The sequence below is a fragment of the Scyliorhinus canicula genome, chromosome 12 (genome assembly GCF_902713615.1).
Source record: "Scyliorhinus canicula chromosome 12, sScyCan1.1, whole genome shotgun sequence".
In the NCBI taxonomy this organism is placed as follows: Eukaryota; Metazoa; Chordata; class Chondrichthyes; order Carcharhiniformes; family Scyliorhinidae; genus Scyliorhinus; species Scyliorhinus canicula.
In genome coordinates this window covers 146293361-146308102 of record NC_052157.1, presented here as the reverse complement: position 1 = coordinate 146308102, position 14742 = coordinate 146293361, and positions in this window count along the sequence as shown.

The window sequence follows — 14742 nt, the reverse complement described above, 5'->3', positions numbered from 1 at the left end:
TGTCCCCACCTGCTATTCCTCTTTTGCCACCTCCTTCTAGGGTTTCTGTCGTTGTTACCCCACTCTGTCTGGTGCCAGAAACGGTCCTTCTCTGTTGGGGGAGCCTCAGCCGGTACTTCCCTCTGTCTCCAGTTAGTCCTGGCAGACTTGGGGGCAGTTCTCGGGTTTTCCTTTTTCCCTCTATTCCTGAGGTTTTTCCTGAGAGCGGCTATCTGGTAGCAGGTCCCGTTGTGGTAGTCCCTCTCACAGGTATCTACCTCCATTGGCGTGCCCTGTAGTTCCTGCGCCCCACTTGCTGCCTTTTCTAGGGACAGTGCGAGCTGCAACGCCTGCCTGCAGTCTAGCTCCGTTTCCACCAACAGGCGTTTCTGTATTGTAAGGTCGTTTATACCACACACTAACTGGTCCCGAAGCATTTCATTTAGCGTCGGGCCGAACTCACATTTTTCCGCCAGCCTTCTCAGGCGGGTCAAGAACTTCGTAACTGACTCCCTGTCTTCCCGCTTCGCTGTGTAGAATCTGTACCTACGCAAAATGAGGGGTGGTTTTGGGTCGTAGTGCTCTTTCACCAATTCCGTTACTTCTTGGAAAGTTTTCGTGTCCGGCGCATCGGGATAAGTCAGACTACGTATAATGGCGAAAGCGGAGGGTCCGCACGCCGACAGCAGGATAAGCCGTCTCCTTTCGTCCGTCAGTATATCATTTGCCCAGAAGAAGTAACACATTCTCTCCACATAATGGGACCAGTCCTCAATAGCCGGGTCAAATGCCTCTAACCTCCCAAAAAACGGCATTTTTAAAATGGCAAGGCTTACCCTCCAAGTGCGGCAGCTGGTCTCCGCAAAATTCGTAGTTTACCTCGTCACCACTGTAGTAATCCACGGGAGGCAGGAGTTCCGTCACCACATCAATATTTATTTACAATAACGATATTACAGGAGCAGCTACAAACAGCGCTGCTAGCAGTCCAGTCAACTTAAGACTGGCTCACAAAGCCTACACAGGTGATTATATGGGCCCCCTCAATGAGCTATCATTGAGGGAGCTCATACTCCAATTGGCCAACCAATAAAGCCAATTGGAGTTCATTACAGCTACTCAGACTATCTAACCAGTCTGCTACAATCCACGTGGTGGGTGTGATGTATTTCAAATCAACCCTGTGTACTCACTGAGAGTCTCCACTGGAAAGAGGAAGATCATGTGTGCTGTGTCCTTTTATATGGGTTGGTGTAATGCCCTCCTGTGGTAGTGTCATTTCTGTGTGTATCGTGCCCATTGGTCGTGTCCTATCTTACTGGCCTATTGGTTGAATGTCTGTGTCATGATGTCTCTGGTGCTCCCTCTAGTGTCTATCTAGTCTACATGTATTTACATTAACCCCTTGTGTGTTTACAGTGATGCATATCACCACACCGGTTGCATTGCAAACTGTTTGGTGCCTGGCTCGGTTCTTATTTTCAGCCTCTCCCCCATTCACCGGCCTCGTTGCGCTTGAGAGAGAGAGTAATGAGGCCGCAGAATTGAGCCCATACTGTGCATCACAATATTGATTTTTGTCAGGAGGTGGGTATTAAGAGTTACTGGACTGAGACAGGTAAATGGCATTAAGCTAACACAAAGCATGGCCTAATTGAATGGCGAAACAAACTCGTAAGGCTGAACGTTCCATGCATGTCCCTGTTCTTTTGAAGGCAGAGGATTGCTCCCATTTCGTAGGAGAAGAATCCCACTGTCACAATAGGGTGGCACTGTGGTCAGCACTGCCGCCTCACAGCACCAGGGACCCAGGTAAAATTCCGGCCTTGGTGACAGTGTGGAATTTGCATGTTCTCCCCCTGTCTGCGTGGGTTTCCTCCAGGTGCTCTGGTTTCCTCCCACGGACCAAAGATGTGCAGGTTAGGTGGATTGGCCATGATCAATTGCCTTTTCATCTCCAGGGATGTGCTGGTTAGGTTACGGGCTACTGGTATGGACGCAGGCTCGATGGGCTGCATGGCCTCCTTCTGAACTGTAGGGTGTAGCCATGTAAAATGGCCACCTGCAAAGGACCATGGGAATTGTGGTCAATTTGGGACACGGGGCAGCACGGTGGCGCAGTGGGTTAGCCCTGCAGCCTCACTGCGCCGAGGTCCCAGGTTCGATCCTGGCTCTGGGTCACCGTCCGTGTAGAGTTTGCACATTCTCCCTGTGTCTGCGTGGGTTTCACCCCCACAACCCAAAGATGTGCAGACTAGGTGGATTGGCCACGCTAAATTGCCCCTTAATTGGAAAAAATGAATTGGGTACTCTAAATTTTTTTTTAAATTGGGACACAGACAAGTAGACAGACTTTGTGTATTGTGCAAAGAAACTTGACTGAAACTCGCATCCATTGAGAATCAATTACCATTTTCCCCAAGACAATAGCAATCGCACTAAGGACCATCAACGATAGCAGACTAACCGGTACCACCCCCCCTTATTTGGAAAGGCCTATGTGCCTGGGACAATGATAGCAAGGACCCGCCCAGCCATCGAGGTATCTGCCCCCTAATTGGCTAAGATCGATAAGGGTGATCGAAACCCTATCGATCCATTAGACCTGGAGTAAGGACCGCCCAAAAAGCCGTGAAAGACACGAAGGATAGAAAGCCCTTTGCACTAGAGATCGGTCTCTTTTGGGACCGGCCTGTGCGCAACCAACTGTAGCAGAACAACCAAGTTCAAGGACCCGCGATCATTCCTGAAGGGCGAGCCCAGCTGAGACAAACCCATCAACTTTCAACCGACCACATGGACCCGGATAAAGGCCTTATCTTGCACAGTGCCAGTCACTCGAAGTTAAGTAAAGGTCATCTTAGTTGTTAGGTGTAGCTTATTACGGAGCCGCGTGTATTATTGCATAGAGATCCAAGTCTTGTGTTTTTAATAAACTGTGTTTTTGAGCTAACATACTGGTTGTGTGGTCATTTTAATCAATATAAGAAACAGTTTGTGGTTCACATAAAGGGTAAAAGGAACAAGGGATTCTATGATTATATGTGCCTGGTTTATAATGACATCTTAAAAACAGAGTTCAACATTTCTTTGTGAATTATGCCACCTCATTATGTGTTTATGGAGGAATACATATACATAGATACATAAAGGATAGGAGCAGGAGGAGGCCTTTTGGCCCTTAGAGCCTGCTCCGCAATTCATCACGATCATGGCTGATCATCCAACTCAATAGCCTAATCCTGCTTTCTCCCCATAGCCTTTGATCCCATTCTCCCCAAGTGGGTAGCATGGTGGTTAGCATAAATGCTTCACAGCTCCAGGGTCCCAGGTTCAGTTCCCGACTGGGTCACTGTCTGTGCGGAGTCTGCATGTCCTCCCCGTGTGTGCGTGGGTTTCCTCCGGGTGCTCCGGTTTCCTCCCACAGTCCAAAGATGTGCGGGTTAGGTGGATTGGCCATGCTAAATTGCCCGTAGTGTCCTAAAAAAGTAAGGTTAGGGGGGGGGTTGTTGGGTTACGGGTATAGGGTGGATACGTGGGTTTGAGTAGGGTGATCATTGCTCGGCACAACATCGAGGGCTGAAGGGCCTGTTCTGTGCTGTACTGTTCTATGTTCTAAGTGCTATATCCAGCCGCCTCTTGAATATATTCAAAGTTTTAGCATCAACTACTTCCTGTGGTAATGAATTCAACAGGCTCACTACTCTTTGGGTGAAGAAATGTCTCCTTATCTGTGTCCGAAATGGTTTACCCTGAATCCTCAGATTGAGACCCCTGGTTATGGACACACCCATCATTGGTAACATCTTCCCTGCATCTGCCCTGTCTAGTCCTGTTAGAATTTTATAAGTCTCTAGGAGATCCCCCCTCATTCTTCTGAACTCCAGTGAGAACAATCCCAACCTAGTCAATCTCTCCTCATATGACAGTCCCGCCATCCCTGGAATCAGTCTGGTAAACCTTCGCTGCACTCCCTCGAGAGAAGGAGATCAAAACTGCACACAAGACTCCAAGTGTGGCCTCACCATGGCCCTGTACAATTGCAGCAACACATCCCTGCTCCTATACTTGAAACCTCTTGCAATGAAGGCCAACATACCATTAGCCTTCTTTACCGCCTGCTGCACCTGCATGCTTACCTTCAGTGAATGGTGCACAAGGACATCCAGGTCCTGCGCACACACCCCTCTCCCAATTTACAACTATTCAGGTAGTAATCTGCCTTTCTGTTTTTGCTTCCAAAGTGAATAACCTCACACTTTATCAGCATCTGCCATTGATTTTTTAAAAACTGATGGTAAACCTATCAGAATCACATTAAATATACATTATAGAAGCTGAATAATATTCTCTAACTGTTGACAATCTTAATGGTCATTATATGTTTAAAAACTTGGACAACGTGCTTCAATATTTTTAAAGTACTGATAATCATCCACTTACAGTACTTCCCTGAAAATTACTTATTGAAAAATCAGTTTAAGAAAACAAATTCTATTTAAGAATGCGGTATTTATGTGCAAGTATTTATTAGGTATCACTAACATATGCAGAAATATAATCTTTTTAATATTTGCCCTTTTATAAGACAAATATATTGGCTTTTTAATGTAAAACTCTATGCAAGACAGCAAATTAACAAATAATACCCTGTCATTAGCAATCTGCGCAAATACTCTTAAGCATCTGCCCATCACATGATATCACGATAATGCTATCGCAGAGAGAAGCTGAACAGTATCTCATCAGCACTGTCATGCGCCACAGATCTACAAATAATTGCCTGCGCTACAATGTTATATAAAGTAACAAACAGCAAGGGGAGTGTTAAGGGTGAGCCTCTTTACAGGGTAGGTCCCTGACCTTCTCGCTCATAACCTTTTACAAATACAAAGAAATATTCACTGCAGGGACTCTTAATATGTGCATCTGCGGACAATCTGTGCCATTGAACCAGCTCGATAAAGCATAATGGCCTTTCCCACCCCTGTGCATTCCCACGTAGCCTGAAAAAGCAACACATACGCTGTTATTTTGTAATCTACTTTGACAAAGTGTGTACGTACTGATGAAATCCAATGATAACTAAATAGAAGTTATTCCCCGAAAAAAGGTTACAATAGGATCTCAGAATGTAGTTACAATACTTAAGGCCCTGATGTCACAACCTATGGTGTCAGGTAAAGATACCTCAATTCTGTTACAGTCATTCTCTGATGTTAGATTCAATAATAACACTCAGAAGCGTTTACTTTCACTTTGAGTATGTCCTGCTGGATGTAGTTGCCACACTGCTGTGTGAGAGAGAAAAGTGTGGGAGCGGTGTCTCATAAAATTGCCCACAAGGTCCCCGAGAGAGTTGTAAGGGAATGTATACTATAAACCAGAGGATGCCCTCACAACATGGGCCTGGATTTTTGATGGCCTCCAGCCATCCGAAGAGTCGGTGGGTAACCCATCCCCTCCACCTCCGAGTGCCACACGGCCAGTTCTTGCTCGAATGAGTGTTAAGTGATTGCAAGCGGGTCTTCTGCTCCTCAATCGGGAGGATGTCTCATCTTAGAGCTCTCCAGTCCTTGCAGTGACAGTGCTGCAGTGAAGAGAAAATGAAATGCTGGAGGATGCCTGACAGTAAGTCTGGGCACAGGAGGCCCAGAGGTCTCGTGGACTTCACGAAGGGGCGAGGTGGGTGGGGGGGGGGGGGGGGGGGGGGGGGGGTTGTGGGGAGTGGCGTATTGCTTGCCACCCACCCCTTGCAAGGATCAGCCGGCAGCCGACACACACCTAACAGAAACCTGCACCACAGCCACAATGTGCTGCCAGTGGGTTAAACTGGCAGAGAGTGAGTGAGACTTCTACCACATCAGTGGGAGGAAGACCCACTCTCAGGAGCCGCAGGCCATTCAGACTGGCTGGCAGCTCTAGCAGTCTCAGCAGCACCATAGCTCAGTAGTGGGTGCCGTTGTGTCTGCATGAAGGCCCACAGATGACGAGGACATGGATCCTGAAGAATGGTAAGTCGGGATATTGCCAGGGAGAGACCGGAGAGCCCAGTAAGAGGATGAGGAGGGGGGGCGTTTGGAGGAAGGGCGGAGAGGAACAAAGGGGGGTATCATCATGGGGGTTGTCCCTGATACGCACAGTGCGCCCCACAAAGGATGTACTCCCTTCCTGCCTTGTCAACAGATTTTTTTTAATGGTCGGCCACTCCCACCCACCTGTCCCCACTATGATGTGGGTAGCATATTCTTCTGGTCAATTGGCTTGGGGTAACAGATGGTTACAACTGATGGTTAACTATTTATTTAAAGGGCAGCCTGGTGGCGCAGTGGTTAGCACTGCTGCCTGACGGCACTGAGGTCCCAGGTTCGATCCCGGCTCTGGGGCACTGTCATAGAACATACAGTGCAGAAGGAGTCGATTCGGCCCATCGAGACTGCACCGACCCGCTTAAGCCCTCACTTCCACACTATCCCCGTAACCCAATAACCCCTCCTGACCTTTTTGGTCAATAGGGGCAATTTATCATCTCCAATCCACCTAACCTGCAGGTCTTTGGACTGTGGAAGGAAACCGGAGCACCCGGAAGAAACCCACGCAGACACTGGGAGAATGTGCAGACTCCGCACAGACAGTGACCCAGTGGGGAATCGAACCTGGGATCCTGGCGCTGTGAAGCCTCAGTGCTAGCCACTTGTGCTACCGTGCTGCCCACATGCTGTCCGTGTGGAGTTTGCACATTCTCCCCGTGTTTGCCCCACAACGCAAAAGATGAGCAGGGTACTCTTAAAAAAATTTTTTTTTTAATTATTTATTTAAATCTGGTGGGCTGGCTAACAATATTGGCTTCTGCCGACAGGGAATTGTTATAGGGAATACCCGTAGGTGGGCTGGAAGGTGGTCCGCTTGCCTGTCCTCAAATTTTACATTTTACCGTTTGATGTAGGCATATCTTTTTCTGTCTGCGCTACCACGCAACGAGAGCAGGACATGATTATTGGGGGATATCCAGAGCGCCTTTAGGGGAGCTCTGCCAGTGTTGTGGCTCACATTTATCACTCAACCAAATTCCTAAAACACAATCTGTTACTTCATTTTGTGTTGTTATTTGTGGGAATTTCCATATGCACAAACTGGCCGCTGCGTTTCCTACTTTGAAAACGTGACTACACTCTGTAAATGCTTAGTTAACTGTAAAGTGTTTTGGGGTAAAGTGTTGAGGTCAGGGGGCAGCACGGTGGTGCAGTGGGTTAGCCCTGTTGCCTCATGGCGCCGAGGTCCCAGGTTCGATCCCAGCTCTGGGTCACTGTCCGTGTAGAGTTCGCACATTCTCCCCGTATTTGCGTGGGTTTCGCCCCCACAACCCAAAGAGGTGTAGAGTAAGTGGATTGGCCACGCTAAATTGCCTCTTGATTGGAAAAAATGAATTGGGTACTCTAAATTTATTTAAAAAAAAGAAGTGTTGAGGTCATGAAAAGTGCTGGATAAATGCAAGTTCTATTTTTCTCTTTATTCCTAGTTTTGTCATCATTCACCCAGGGATTTGCCCAACGCATTTTCACAGACAAGAGGGAGGGCATCACATGAGGCAAATTTTCTTCATCTGTCCTTCTTCGAGTGTGTTACAAGTGGAGATTGTATGCGCTGTTTCACACAATGCTTCCCGGTTATCATTTTTAACAACATTTCTTTCCCAGGCTCTTTTTGTTACATTTGTATTTCCTGAATATGCTAGTTGAGATTGTGTGTCTGCAGAATGGTTTCCCAAAGCCATCTTTAAAATGTGTAATGTAAAAGGTTTCACCAGTGGCGCAGCACGTTTACAAGCGGCAGCAGACACTCACAGACCCAGTTATGACAGCTGACCTCAGCAGGGGTGCCAGGAGAGACCATAAATTTGGCTTCAAAGTCCTTGGGTTAGGGAGAGGGGAATACCAGACAGGACTCTTGCTCCTGATCATAGTTACCCTCCCGATTGCTTCATAAGAACATAAGAACTAGGAGCAGGAGTAGGCCATCTGGCCCCTCGAGCCTGCTCCGCCATTCAATTAGATCATGGCTGATCTTTTGTGGACTCAGCTCCACTTTCCGGCCCGAACACCATAACCCTTAATCCCTTTATTCTTCAAAAAACTATCTATCTTTACCTTAAAAACATGTAATGAAGGAACCTCAACTGCTTCACTGGGCAAGGAATTCCATAGATTCACAACCCTTTGGGTGAAGAAGTTCCTCCTAAACTCAGTCCTAAATCTACTTCCCCTTATTTTGAGGCTATGTCCCCTAGTTCTGCTGTCACCCACCAGTGGAAACAACCTGCCCGCATCTATCCTATCTATTCCCTTCATAATTTTAAATGTTTCTATAAGATCCCCCCTCATCCTTCTAAACTTCCTGTTGGAATTATATATGCACGGACAATGAAGCGGAGCTTGGCCAAAATGGCCCCATCATTGCTGAGATTTAATGCCAAAGTTCATAGATGAAGAGCGGTAACTTTGACAAAGTATTGAGACTTCCTATGGAACCAGGATTCAACACATTCAGATGCAAAGGGAGGGAAGCTAAAAGTAAAATTATTTTAATAACTTAAAAAATTATAGTAGTGCCATTTAAAAAGAAGCTGCTGCTTTATTTAAGATTTTTAAAATTGCTCCTCCTGAATTTTACCATTTTTTCCCTGGGGCTTCACAATAACTACCCTTGAGCAATGTATACACCCAATACAGTGGACATTAGTAGATACATTTCTTATTACCCCATTTACTAAATTGGCCTAAATCCGATTTTAATTAGTACAGTGAATGACATCCCAACTTAGTGAAAGAATCATTAAATGGTCAATCCTATTAAACCTATTTATTATCCATTCCTTTTTAAAAATAAATTTAGAGAACCCAATTGATTTTTTCCAATTAAGGGGCAATTTAGCATGGCCAATCCACCTACCCTGCACATATTTTGGGATGTGGGGGCGAAACCCACGCAAACACGGGGAGAATGTGCAAACTCCACATGGACAGTGACCCAGAACCGGGAACCTCGGTGCCGTGAGACAACAGGACTAACCCACTGCGCCACCATGCTGCCCTTTATTGTCCATTCCTAATTTACCTTCAGGAGGTAGTGGGGAGCTACCTTCCTGAGTGCAACTGACTAACTTGTTAGATCATTGAAGAGGGCCTGGACTCACCCACAGGCCAGATTGGATAAGGATGACAGATTTCTTTCCCTAAAGGGCAATAGTGAGGTTTTTGAGGTTTTTGAATGAAAATTATTTAACTTCATGCTCACCACAACTGATACTAGCTTGTTTTTTTTAATAATGATCTATTTAATTAATTGATTTTAAATTCCCTTGGACATCCAATTGCAATTTATTGCAAAAAGATTGCAAGCAAGTATGTCAGGAATGTGGAAACTTAATGAGATTAACAGTGAACTTGAGATGAAAATAAAATAACAGAAAAATAACAGAACACTAGCAGGCACCTAGAGGAATAATGAGCTGTGATGTGCCCAGTAACAAGATTAGCAGGACTCCATAGACATTGAGGTGCAAATGGCCATATCAAAACCATTTTCTATCAGAGATCACTGGGCTATACAAATGATAACTTCTAAAGGCAAGGACTCTGAGTGCGATAGACAGCAGAATTCATGGAGGGGACTATCTAAGAGATTGAACAGTACAACTGCTCGCACCCTCATCGGGAAGGAGGCTATTTCTCCATCCAAAAGCCAGACAGCCCAGTTCCATCTATGATTCGAGCCACGGAGGTCTGTTCAAGCTAACACTTAGAGCCCCGGCAGATTGCAGATATTCCCCTCTAAAAGACGTAGTTTTGTACCTTTGCTGAACCAAGAAGAGACTTTTTCAGAGACTTGGTCACCTAAGTGGTACTATGTGGTAACAATGAGCTGTATTTGACCTATAGGGTTACGAACATTGAGTGTTGCTTGGGAAAAGGGGTGACTCAAGTGATGTTCAGGGAACGTGGGTATATTTTGGGGAGCTTTGACAAAGGGTCATCTGGACTTGAAATGTTAGCTCTTTTCTCTCCCTACAGATGCTGTCAGACCTGCTGAGATTTTCCAACATTTTCTCTTTGGTTTAAGATAAAGTGTTTAGTTATTCCTATATGTAAGTGTCATAATGTGTATTTGATTGCCGTGCCTTTCTTTTTTTCTTTTACTTCAATAAATATTCTTTATTAATTGTTCACACAACAACTGGACTGGTTCCTCACTGGGTTGTACGTAGTTCCTCACATTATTCCAAACAAAAATACACCACTGAGAACCAGTGTTTCAATTTATCCTTCGGGGTTTTGAGACACCCTCGCAGGTAACATCAGCGGGGACCTTAACAAGTAAAATTGCAGCAAGCGTACAGGTGAGGGGCCAATAAAACGGAGATGCATTTGCGGAGTGGAATCAAAAGGATAATCATGAAAGAGGGAGGAGATTTGAGCATATTGCACATACTTGTGTAACTCACTTGCAGCCCCAATTCAACCACTTTTTAGGCTGCCCATTTGCTCTTTGCATGACTCTGACATTGACGCTCTGGATGCAGATTACCCAGAGCATTGTAGAACTCTTTCTCTAAGAATTGAATTTTCAGTTGATGTTACTTGACACAATACAGAGGACTTGAGAATTTCATAAGCTTATTGTATGTGATTGGAACACGTCCTGTTGCGTATTTTTCATCTCAACTCGTCCCAGTTCTTGCGTGATCAGGTGAGCTCACAACAGCCTTAAAGTCGGTAAAGGATGGCATGGTGGCACAGTGGTTAGCACTCCTGCCTCTACAGCGCCGAGGACCTGGGTTCGATTCCAGCCCCAGGTCACTGTCCATGTGGAGTTTGCGCATTCTCCCTGTGTCTGCGTGGGCCTCACCCCCACAACCCAAAGATGTGTGGGCTAGGTGGATTGGCCACGCTAAACTGATTCTTAATTGGAAATATTTTTTAAATTAAAAGCAGTAAAAATCTCACATAATATTGCTGTGTGCAAATTGCACACTGTGTTTCCTCCAATGCAACAGTGACAACAATTCCAACACTACTTAATAGGCTGTAAAGCACACGTTAGCACTGTTGCTTTACAGCGCCAGGTTCCCAGGTTCAATTCCCGGCTTGGGTCAATAATAGTATGCCAATCTCAGAGTAGTGGCTCTGATTGCACCTGTCTGACAGGTTTTCCTCATTCACACTAGCTAGCCTCCCTGTAGCTTAACATAAGGCCAGGTTTCGAGCAGTTGATGCCATGTCTGTCTCATAGGAACTGCATTGACATTTCTTAGAAGAGTCTTATATATTAGAATCCCTATAGTGCAAAAGGAGGCCATTCCGTCCATCGGGTCTGCACCGACCCTTGGAAAGAGCACCCAAACATAGGCCCATGCCCCCACCCTATTCCCGTAACCCAGTAGCCCTACCTAACCTGTACATCTTTGGACTGCGGGAGGAAACCGGAGCACCCAGAGGAAACCCACGCAGACATGTGGAGAACGTGCAAACTCCACACAGACAGTGACCCAAGGCCAGAATTGGAGCTGGGTCGCTGGCTCTGTGAGGCAGCAGTGCTAACCACCGTGCCGCCCCAAACTCATTTTCACATAGGATCATGCAGCGGGCACACAAAGGAAATCTTCATCTTGTTTGGGATGGATTTGGACTCACCTGTGAAAGGCCAATATCTAAACCACATGCAATTTGGTTAAATACATTAGAATATGTTGAAATATTATGTAATGCTTTAATGCCTTTCAGATGGATGTATATTTTCAGGCCCTTTCTTTACATTATAATTATAAATAGTTTTTCATCCATCCTTTGTAATAATCATTATTAATGCCACAAGTAGGCTGACATTAACACTGCAATGAAGTTACTGTGAAAGTCCCCTAGTCACCACATTCCGGGTACACTGAGGGATAATTCAGAATGTCCAATTCACCTAACCAAGCACATCTTTCGGGACTTGTGGGAGGAAACTGGTGCACCCGGAGGAAACCCACACAGACATAGAACATACAACATACAACATTACAGCGCAGTACGGGCCCTTCGGCCCTCGATGTTGCGCCGACCTGTGAAACCATCTGAAGCCTATAGAATGTGCAGACTCCGCACAGACAGTGACCCAAGCAGTGGCGGACCTACATTTTTGGGGCCCTGAAGCTTGAACTGTGATGGGGACCCCTTCGCAACCAGCAACGAGGTCTGGGTAACCACTGTTATATTCGTCAATGGGGTTGTTCCATGACAGATCACCACAAACTTTTAAAAAAATTAACCACTACATCTCAGATTTCGATTAAAATTGCTGCACTGGATTATCTCACATGTCAAAGTCACTGTTGTGAATAAAAGTTTCCTATGCCTTGTAGTTTTCGAGATATGGGGGGGATGAAAATGAGGGAAATGTTATATACATGCATGATGCATCATAGAATGATGAAATAAAACATAGAAAAGACCACAGTCAATATAATCTTTTATTTTAGACACCTATAAGAATACATACTACATGAAGCACATTTTACAAAGTACTCTTTTTTTCTGTTTTTTTCTCGCAACATATTCACGTACAGTTTTGTCATATGAGAGCTTCCTTGTAATGTCATTTTCTCGAGACAATAGGCATAAAGAATTTAAGCGCTCTTCAGTCATGGTAGACCAAAATTTGTACTTTATAAAGGATAGCTTTGAAAAATTCCTTTCTGCTTCACAGCTCATGATAGCCATTTTTAAAAGATTTATAATAAATAAGCTAAATAGGCTAAACTAGGCTATGTTCAAGCCAGCCTACACTAGGCTAAACTAAGTTAGGCAAGACTAGGCCACCAAAACTCAAAGGCTAAGGTAATGTAACACATTAGGCTTAGGCTAATCTAACACTATTTCACCTTTATTACTGGCCTTACTTTTCTAAATATAACATTTATTTTTGAGTAGGGGTAATTAAATATTGTATCCTTATGAACACTTTATTGAAAAAAATTCTTGTCTAGATCGCTATCACGAGTGCTATCACACTGAAAATTCACGATAGCATTGTGATTGCCTTTCCAACAGCTCCCCTTTTTTGTCACAACACGTCATCTACTGTTTGTATTTCAGTCATAAATGTTAATAGTGTTTTAAATTATTTATAATCATTTTATATTAAATATATTTAGAATGAAACATCCTTAATTTGAACGTTTTTTTCATTTACGGCTAGCCTACATGATATGTTAATAACCTTTTAATTTTTATTTTAACTATTATTTTGCATTGAATTATACTATATTATTAATATTATTATTTTTTAAAAACCCCTTCGCATATAGTAGACGCAAAATTTTTAAGCAACGTGGACTAAAGTCGCTTCTGGGGCCCCTCCGGGATTAGGGGCCCTGAAGCTTAAGCTTCATTAGTTTCATAGTAGATCCGCCCCTGGACCCAAGCTGGGGAATCGAACCTGGGAACCTGGCGCTGTGAAGCAACAGTGCTAACATGTGCTTTACAGCCTATTACGGGAATGCCGCCATCAATCATTCCACGACCCGTACTTTGAAAAACCCTAAGTTAATCTTCTTTGGACTGCCTCAATGCCAGTGTATTTTTCCAAATTCAGAGTACCCAATTATTTTTTCCAATTAAGGGGCAATTTAGCGTGGCCAATCCACCCACCCTGCACATCTTTCGGTTGTGGGGGTGAGACCCAAGCAGACACTGGGAGAATGTGCAAACTCCACACAGACAGTGACCCGGGGCCGGGGTCAAACCCGGGTCCGCTGCGACTGAGGCAGCAGTGCTAACCGCTCCACCACCGTGCTGCCCTTATTTGTCCTTAGAAAAGGGAACCAAAACTTTTCTCAGACTTCCTAGTGTGTTCTAAATAGCGGCTTGTATAGTTTTAGCAAGACTTTCCTAATTTTATACTCCTTTCCCTTTGAAATAAAGGGCAACATTTCTGGCATCTGCAGTATTTTGCTTTTACTAAATTGAAATATAAATCCTTTTTCTCACAAATAATGACCATCTGGGTGAGGAAACAGAGGGTGTGAGGTGTGCAATGTTTCCCCCAAGGTCCTTAAGGTAGAATTGGTGAAAGAGACTTGAATGTGTGGTGGTGGTGGGGGAGGGGTACAGTTGTGGAATCGTGAATTTATCTCCCCCCCCCCCCCCCCCGCCCCAACCATCACGTTAATTGTTTTCCGGAAAGATATATGAAAGTTGCAAACACTGGCGAGTTGAATTTCATTACCTCACATTTCAAGGAGAGACTGCGATTAAGCTGGTAAGTTTGACATACTCATTGCATCACGTCCAGCAACTGGCATTAACAAAACAATCAGAGCGTTCCCTCTCTGCAGAACACTTAAAACTACAAGAGCGACGGTGCCACACGTCCGCCCTCATCAGCTGATACATGCTTGTCACCAAGTTAAATGTTCACCCCTGGCTGAGCCGCGTTTCCTTTCAATTAATCGAATGGGAGCCGACACAATCATTGAAGTTGTACATAGAAAGAAACAAGATAGGAGCTCAGAAATAAATCAAATCAAATCACGATGCCCCCTAAGTTTCTGTGTGTATGTGTGTGTGTTGTTGCTGCGATGTCGGTTTCTCTCTAGGTGTTGTTTCTGGGATGTCAGTCTCTCTCTGTGTGATGTTGCTGGGATGCCAGTCTCTCTCTGGGTGTTGTTGCTGCGATGTGAGTTTCTCTCTCTGGGTGTTTTTGCTGGGATGTCAGTCTGTCTCT